A 9,857-nucleotide genomic window follows, 5' to 3' on the forward strand; every position below is an offset into this window, starting at 1 on the left:
GGGAGGAAGGGAGGAAGGGAGGAAGGGAGGGAGGGAGGAAGGGAGGGAGGAAGGAAGGGAGGAAGGAAGGAAGGAAGGAAGGAAGGAAGGAACGAACGAACGAACGAACGAACGAACTTTTGATCCCACACAAGAACAACCATGCCTATTTCTCATTTTGGGTTCAAAACCCATGCAGAAGCAAAAGGAAACCAAAGTTGTCATACCTCTGTCCAGTCACATGTAGGGGCACATATGTAATGCCTGATTTTACCAAGCAATGCTTCCCACCCAGCCCATCCCATATGGAGTAGAGTGGGGGTGGTCTGTTCTCATGTAGTTTTGAGTCACTTCAATAATGCCATGGGTTTATCACAATAAAACTTCTGGTGTGAGCATTGTACCCCATGGGTGTAATTTGTTAGTAAATTACACACTGATTTCATCTCTTCAGACACTGAATATTGAGTTTCTCTCTCTTTTGAGTTCTTCTGTGTGCTCTGTCAGTGTAGCTCATCTCAACAGCCTGCAGTCAGTATCTCAAACAAAACAGTAAGTATGAAGGTGTGTTTATATGCAGTAGCATGTGTGAGAGAGGGAAAATAGAAGACAGAAAAGGGAAGGGAGAAAGAGAAAGAGAGGAAGAGGAAGAGAAAATGAGAAGGGAGAGAAAGGTGTGAAAGAGAGAAACAGAGAGCAAGAAAGGAGGAAAGAGAGAGAAGGGAAGAAAGACATAGAAATGTCAGGTGGGAGAGTCTGCTATCCTGTGTTTGTTTTCTGAATTATGTTGAGCAAAACCTATTTTGCCTTGTCGTAGAGAGGCACCTGGGTAAAAGGATACCCTTTAAAGAAGTACAAGGACTTTCTGTAAGGACACAGTATGCACGTAAAGTGCTTACTTGTCACTTTACTGAATTCTTATCCAGGCATTATTTAAACTGGTTCCACGTGGCACAGGACTGTTTTATAAAAACCCACCCACTCAGATACCATATTAAAAAAGGCTATCAGATTTCTTTGGCATTGTCTGATTCACAAATCCCTCCTGGCTTTAAGCCAATAGGTTTTTCTGCTCCATCCATCTAAAAATAGACACTCATCTCAATTTTTGCTAATATTTTACCTGGAACTGAAGTCAGGCTGCCAGAGCTAGAGTTACCCATTTCTGTCTCTAGTCTTTTTAAGGACTACAACATTTTTATTCTTCCACTTTGTCTCTTCCAACTTTTGACATTTACAGAAACAAGCATTCTTCTGAACATGTGCAGAAGTATTAGGGTTGCTAGAATAATTTTTTGCTACCACCTCTTTAACAACAGCTTTGGCTTATTTTTTTCATTATTGTACCCTTGTGAGAATTAAGAGTTGATGAATTTTAAATCTCTTGTTGCTGTTATCCTCTTGCATCAGTGCTGTGCTGTGCTCCTCCTGGAAAAACAAAAAGCTTTTCCTATTTCCCAGCTCCTGTGTAATGTAAGAGTTTTCATTTTTTTACTCCTTTTCCCTTTTTTTGGTGTAACTGGAATAGAATGTAACTTTCAGGCACAGCTCTGAGGGCAGGTGGTGGATAAACTGAGCTAGGACAGGAGCAGAGTCGGAGGTTTGGAGTTCGAGGCAAACCTCTGAGCAGAAGGATCCTTGCATCATCCTTGCTTCCAGGAGTTACTGAGAAGAGGGGAGTAATTTCTTACTAATCTTCTTTCTCACTCTAGCTTAGCCACTCTGCATGGTAGATAGTGGTGAGGGGACAGAGCCAACCATTGCCTGTCTTTTACTCACCAGCTCCGAGCTGGCCCCATTGAAGTCTGCTATCTGAATCCATGGATTCAACTGCCCCTGCTGTGTGGAAAAGGTTTCTCATTTCTCTGTGCAGATATTTAATCTGAATTAGACAGTAAGAGAAGTGTCTAGTTTGGATAAGTGCCAAAGCTGCAGTGATTATTCAAAATTTGTCTGAGCCTTTTGGCTGGAGTTATCATGAAACCTCTCATGAACAAATGGATCTTTGTTTCTAGCATGTTATGAGTTTATAGCTTCTAGCAGGGAGGATAAAAACAGCTATTCTTCCTCCAGAGCTCTGGCCATAGCCAGCAGTAGGACATACAGGGATAAATAAAGATTAAAAAGACCTTGCCTGTGGCTGCCCAGACAGCATCTTCTGTCTTGCAGTTCCAGAAAGATTGAAAGACTTCAATTGTATCATCACCTTGACATCATTAGGAATAGCAGCTGCTTGTTTTCTTTGTGGTATATTACTCAGAAACAACATAAATGTCAACTGGCTGCCTGCACATATTACGCTGGGAGGAAACAGCATTTCTCTGAAATTAAACAGAAATCAAATAATGCAACACAAGGAATCATTAAAATCAAATCTGCTTGATATGTCTTGTGCTACATCCCCTTTCACACTGCTAGGACAATTTTCCATAAGTTCTTATCTCTTGGTCCCTGCAAGTTTCACTTCGCTTGTGCTCGAGGGTAGGGAGGCTCTGCAGAGAGACCTGGACAGGCTGGAGCCATGGGCTGAGCCCAACTGGGGGAGTTTCAATAATGCCAAATGCCGGGGGCTGCCCTTGGGCCACAACAACCCCCAGCAGCGCTACAGGCTTGGGGAGGAGTGGCTGGAGAGCTGCCAGTCAGAGAGGGACCTGGGGTGTTGATTGACAGCTGGCTGAACAGGAGCCAGAAGTGTGCCCAGGGGGCCAAGAAGGCCAATGGCATCCTGGCTTGTGTCAGCAATAGCGTGGCCAGCAGGGACAGGGAAGGGATCTCACCCCTGTACTCGGCACTGGTGAGGCCGCACCTCGATTCCTGTGTTCAGTTTTGGGCCCCTCACTACAAAAAGGACATTGAGTTACTTGAACGTGTCCAGAGAAGGGGCTGGTGCAGGGTCTGGAACACATGAGGAGCGGCTGAGGGAACTGGGGGTGTTTAGTCTGGAGAAGAGGAGGCTGAGGGGAGACCTCATCACCCTCTACAGCTACCTGAAAGGAGGTTGCAGAGAGCTGGGTTTGAGCCTCTTTAGCCTGGTAGAAAGTGACAGGACAAGAGGGAAGGGCCTCAAGTTGTGCCAGGGAAAGTTCAGGCTAGATATAAGGAAGCATTTCTTTCCAGAAGGGGTTGTTGGGCATTGGAATGTGCTTCCCAGGGAGGTGGTGGAGTCCCCATCCCTGGAGGTGTTCAAGAGTTGGGTTGATTGAGAGCTTAAGGATATGCTGTAGGTGGGAACTGTGCTAGGGGAGAGGTTGGACTAGATGATCTCCAGGGTCCTTTCCAACCTAGATGATTCTGTGTGATTCTGTGCTGATTTTGGCCATCGGCATAAGTCTGCATTCATTTGTCTCAGTCTTCTGTCCGTTTAGTGATAAAATGATCCTAAACAAACAATACTAAAGGTTGTTACCTTCCTCACTGCAATGGGTGTCTTGACACCCTCTTTGATTTTGAGCAGAAAGGTTTATAAAAAAAGTGAAAGCTAGTCTTTGTATTATCATCAAACTTCAGAAAGGGAATCCAGGGCTTGGCTTGCATGATGGGATTCTCCTTGGCAGGAAAATATGTAAAGTCCCTGAAATTAAATAGGGAACTTTGTATGCTCCAGCAAAGACTTGTTATATTGCTGTAATGCCTTTTACAATTTTGTAAAATATGACTTCTTTTTACAGAAAAATTAGTTTGATCCAGCATAATTATCTTAGTTTAAAATCACATACATAATTATACATGATAAATCCAGTTAATTTTAAAGAGTGTAAACACAAGCTTTAAAAATTGTCTCTTAAATAGGCATAATCCATCTTCTAGCTTTGACAGTATACCTATCCCTTTTTTTCAGTTTCTGGCTGGCATGGTGGAAACTGATTCACAACTGTTCTCAGGACAGTTAAGAAACAATAGATTAGAGCTGAACCGCTGGATATTCAGAGATTAAATCTGCTCTGTTATGGCTGGAGTTTTAAGAAAACCATTTCAAGGACTGGTTGCAGTATAGTCACAGTATCATGGAGCTCTCTACAGACTGCAAACCTCCTCCAAATATTTATCTAACCTCTTACATGGGTTTTGCAGCCTGTGCTGTGTTTCTTGGCTGTCACAGCTAAATTTGCTATCACTACCCAGTTTAAATAATGGGTAGGTATCCTCTAAATGGGTAGGCTTACATGGCAGGATCTACAGTGCTCTCACTGCAGTGCAAATTCTTGTATTTAAGTTAGTGGACTTATTCTTGCATGCCAAGTTATATTTATATGCTTATATGTTTGCTGGGTGATGATATTATGCATGGGGCTCTTTTTAATAAGTAGAGAGAGTCAACACTTGGAGTGCAGTTTGCATGTACATATCTGTAAATTAGATGAAAAGGAATATTTGAAAAATTGAACTCACCATACATAAACCAAATATATTAAGGCTTCCAGGAATTATGCAGAAGGTAAGAAGTATTGAGTGTTATTGTCCTCATAAGAAGAAATTAGAAATTAAAAGAAAAAATACTACACTCTTGAAACATTCCCATTGCACAGTTAAAATAAATTCAAGTAATAACAAAAGATTAAGTTGTAAAGATGACTACATCACACTATGCCTTATATTATGCTATACTATATTTTGCGTTTCTACTGTTATATTTTTAGTTTTAGTTGTTTTTCTCTTTGCCCTGCAACAGGGTGTTAGCTTTTGTTTTGCAGTTACCAATTACTGTGCAATTGCTCAGTTGAGCAAGTCTAGGGAATCATGACTGTAATGCATTGCAAGAGACTTCATTTTTTGTACTTTTCTACTTATATCATGGAGACTGTTATTTACCAGAATAATTCAGTAAGTATAGTTTTATCATAATGCTTCAAAGTAACTGCAAACCTCTGACAGCTGCAGCTGCTTTCAGACCCTGTAATGAAATGGAAGATGAGTCAGACTGACACTGTGCCAAGGGATACTGCCAGTGCAATACAACCTCCGTGATACCTCCAGTGAGGAAAGCAATGCCAGTGAAGAGGAGGTGTCTAGAAAGGTTGAGCCAAAATAGGCCTCAGTGACAGATCTCAAGAAAGGAGCTAGATCCCCTAGAAGGGAAGTTAGTAGATCTAAATCTGTTCATCTGCGTTTGACACTGTCAGCTTCATCAGTTGAATGAGCACACTGTGTCTGCTATACAGTGCTCACCGAGAATGTCCTTGGAGACGTGCACGTCTGCTGGTAGCAGGATCAACAAGTTCAAAGGGCCCCATTGCCTCAGAGATGTGTCCTCCAGTGCCTTCTTCTTCCAGAAGCTTCAATGAATATAACTCTGAAAAAGAGAAATGTGGGTAGACTGAGAAAATGAGACAAATGAACAGCATTAAAGTGGAGGGCTGCACATACAAGGTAATGAATTCCAAGTTGGAGATTTTTTATTGTAACAAAAAAGAGCAGGAAAAGAGTAAAAAGCCACCATGATAGATTCCATCAATAACAGAACGGGATATAGGGAATTAAATCCAGAAATGTCTAAAGGCACAACCCTTTAATCTTTATTATATAGAAAATGTCAGAAAACTATGAGGTTTTGGAAAACTATTATTCAGTTCTTAGCATTATGAGCTTTTATCAAATGGAATGTGTGACCTGTTAAGCAACTCAAATGTAATTCAAGATATAAATGCAACTGTCCAAAGGGTCCCAGATAAGGATTCCTATAAATTTAGATATTACATTGATGCTAAGGAGGAGAGAGAGCACATTTTGATCCCTCAATCACCTCCAGCCAGCACACTTTGCTTTTTGACATGCTCTTACTTGCCAAGTAGAATAGTACTTGGTATGAGCTTGTTGGCTCCTGATAGCACCATTTACTAAATAGCAACAAAATTAAGGGCCAGTATTATTTACAGTGGACCTTTCCTCAGTAAGCTAGTCAGTTTTTCCATGCAAAGAAATAAGGACAGGAAGGATAATTTGATGTCTAGGACAGGTTTAGAAACCATATATATAAGAATACAAGAACACTCTGCATCCTGTCAGAGGCCATTTAGTCTGCAGTGTTTGCTAGTATGAGATCCTACGTATAGATGATTAAAACCTTGTTTAAGTCATTATCTGTCTAACGGTGGGCAGTTGGATATTCCTTTACATCCGGAAACATGACGGCTGATATACCCTATTTTTTTTTAGCCTTTGTAACTGCAGATGAAACTTTTTAGACCTCTGAGAAATGGGCAGCTTCAGGGACAGCTAAATTTGTTCTGACAAAACCTTTTCTTCCTGTGCAAGAATCAAGAGTTCACCACCTTTGCCCTTCTTTCTGCAAGTGTGAGGATATGACATTCTTACCTGGAAGGTAGAAGAGTTTCTTCAGGGAATGATGGAATTCTGCATTTTCCTTGAATTCTCAGAGGCCTCTTGATACACTCCCACCAGCACCTGCACCAGGGAACACTGCTAGGTTCAGTGGGATAAGTACTTGGGGAGAAACATACCTCTGCAAATATGTTTGTTCATACACCAAAACTGTATGAACGAGTATGGCTAATCTAACATGCTGGTTGGCATCACTGCAGTTTACACTAGAGGTGCTTCAGTTATTCAGTTATTCATATAATCTTTGGACTAATTATCCTTCTGTGCTTTAACCTCACTTTGTAATCCAAGAGTGGCTGAAACTATCAATAAAATCACTCCACTTTGGTACTTTACATCACTTTGAACATTTTCACTGCTTCCCCCTCCTTCATCATCATGCCAAATTGCATTTCATATTCTCACTCACCTAAGCCCTGAAGGTGCCATAATCCAGCCTTAACTTTCTTTGCATACATCTCTCATCCTATCACAGCATCCAAACACTTTCTTTCACAACTCCCTTTTTTTCTGAGGCCTCTTGCAAAACCAGAATTGCCTCTTAGTTCTACTTTATAACTCTTTCATCTTGTTTAAAATTTTCCTTAAATTCTCATTGTCCTGAAAACACTAACTCCTTCTGAATTAAGACTATGTGTGTGTCAGTAGCCTTCTTACAGAAATCTGACTATCAGGACAAAGACTGCTTTATTCTGAGATTTATACAACTCCCAAGTCAGGAGAAAAGTTGACCTGTGTGGTGTGCCACAGACCTGCATGGCAACAGGGGGACGATACATAGGATTTTAACTTTCTAATCCATTGTATAACTTGCTCAGTTCCTGAGGATGACACGTCTGCTCCAGTTAGTGGGTTTAGCAGCTTGAAGAGACCAGGAAGCCAGAGGCGGACTGACCCCAGTTAAATGATTTTTATTACCTCTGGCAAAGGGAAGTGGAGATTTTCACCCATTATCCTGTTCTTTAGGTATGAGAACTACAGCAGAAACTGGCTTGCTTAGGGTGGCAGTGGTAGAGGATCTCATTAGAAATTCTGGGCTATGTATTCATTACTAAATTGTATAAACTCCATTGGCATACCTTTTAGTAAAATATGACTACTATTTTAAAAACTAGGAGCCTGAACTTGGGTTCTTAAACCCATATTCAGATTACTGTGACTAATTTTGACAACACTGCATAGATGGCAGCTCCCAGTGATAGCTTAGGGCTCCTGAAAACTAGAGTCAAATTTGAATATTGGGCTTGCTAGCCACCTTTAAAGTCTGTATTTTTTAATATTTTTTTAAACCAAGCACAAGCATATTCAGGAAATTATGTGACATTCACTAATGTGACATTTGTCCCTATTCATAATGCTTAATGCCAAGGAAAAATGATAGTGCTACACACAACCTACTGTCTGATCCTTTTGACATTGCAGAAATCTGATAGTTTGGTTTTTTTCCCTCTATTTTTATAGTTCTCTGCAGCTTGATCCTTGTCAAAAGCACATGACAGACAATAGTTGCAGAACACTAACAAAAGAAACAAGAGAGGGTGGGAGATTTGAGACAGGAGATAGGAGTGAACAAGAATATGAAGGAGAGACTTAATAGTCTCTCCTGGAATATACTGGAAGAGCCTGGACACATTAGCCATGTGGCTGCTAATGAAACCAGCAGGAGGGTTTAAGAAGAGGCCGCTTTCAAGTAGTCCCAAATACCAGACTGCCTGAGAGTATGCAATAAGACCTGAGAGTGTTCCTGGTCCACTTCAGCATGCTGTTAGCATCGCTAGCTGAGATCGGTGCTGAAGCTATCCGTAACTGCCAAAGGAGAGTAAGAAGAAACTAGATGAGATGATAGTAACTGCTTAAACTGCTAACCCATACCTACAAGAAGGCAGTAGTAGAGGGAGTGTTGAGTACTGTCCAGCTGACTTGGCCAAAATGCCCACAGGAATGATTCACTGTGTGACACATGAGGAAGAAGCATTGCGACTGGCAGGCTGGGGCTGGGGCTGGCTCCTCATGGGAAAAGCAAGGGATGAACAGCCACTACCTGCCTGAGAAGTTTATACAAAAAAAACATTTGTGACCATATAAATGATCATTTAACTGCAGATATATCTCAAGCCACAAAACTTTTTTTATAAATTTAGCACTTGGAAAAAAAAAAAGTTTGTTGTGCTTGTTTAGGTGCCAGTAGATGGCACACAGTCTTCCTGCTTATACAGTTAATATGCTGGGAAAAAGTCCTGAGGAAGCAATCTCACAAGGGCTATTGAACTGGTAATAAGAAAACAGTGACAGCATAGTGCACAAATTCTGTTCAGCCCTGGCTGGGCTTCTCATGTGTCTGTATTGTTATGGTTCCAGACTGCTAATACCTTAAGCCTCAGGCTCTAACTGGAAGGGTTTATTTTTGGAAGAAGATTTTTTCCCATAGATGAGTGCCTTCAATATCAACTCTTTTTTTTTTTTTTTTTTTTTTAAATAAACCATAGAGTAAAACTTAGGCTGAACTAAAAAGATTTAGGCCAAAACATCATTGTACCACTGAAATGCTGGTGTTTCAACCCCAAGCCCCAAATTAAGGTTGACATCTGGGTGATTCCCACAGCCCTTCACAAAGGGGGGTGAGTTTGCCTTTAGGCTTCCCTCCAGGGTGCTCCGGCCTTACAGGGAGAGCCATTGGGTAAATGAGCCCCAGGTGTCTGCATTAAGTAAACAAGGGTCAGGTGTCCCACTTGGGGATAAAAGCTGGGACCATTGCAGGCAGGGGCAGTGTCTGTGTGTGAGGTGGATGTCCTGTGCAGAGTTTCCTGTTGGGGAAGGACCTCCTGTCTCCCTCGGACTGGGCTTCAGTCAGGTCAGGCTTTTGTAAATGTGGGCTGTGTAGAGATTCAGTATGTGGCTTCCTTGGTCTTATAGGTTTGGTTTGTTGACTTGGTTGTCTCCTATCCCTTCAATGGGAGACTGCATTTCACCATTTATCCCACCCATTGTTGGTTGTGTGGTGTCATTGTTGGGGTCAGTGGGATTGATGTTGTTTATGTATAATCTGACTTGTTTGTACCCCCAGTGCTCACCCATGTACTGACCATTTTGTATCAAATGCAATTTGGTTATTGGTTCATCTTTGTGCTGGCTGTGTCTATTATGCTAGGCCTAATAATTGGCAAAACAACCACTGAGAAAAATACAGTCAGAACCCTGACTGTAAAGCCTGTACACTGAGATGCACTGCTAGTAGCATGTCTAGGAGGTGGTAGTGGAGAAGAGATGGAGCTGGGTGGCTCATGTAAACACAGATGAAAGACTTTGGCTGACATGCAATTCTGTGGGTACACAGCCACTGTGAGGGTGAAAAGCCGAACTGGGTTGATGTGTTGTGGCCACTCAGGGAGAAGCTGCACAAGCCCTGTGGTTTGGTACACATGAGGCAGCTGATGGGAGGAGACTGTGGAAGAGGGGAGGAGCACATGAGAGGGCTCACTTTTAGACATTCAATATATTGTTGTAGTTATGAGCCTAAAAATCTCTCATAATCATTTAAT

Source organism: Athene cunicularia (assembly GCF_003259725.1).
Source record: "Athene cunicularia isolate RWA chromosome 1 unlocalized genomic scaffold, athCun1 chr1_part2, whole genome shotgun sequence".
NCBI lineage: Eukaryota > Metazoa > Chordata > Aves > Strigiformes > Strigidae > Athene > Athene cunicularia.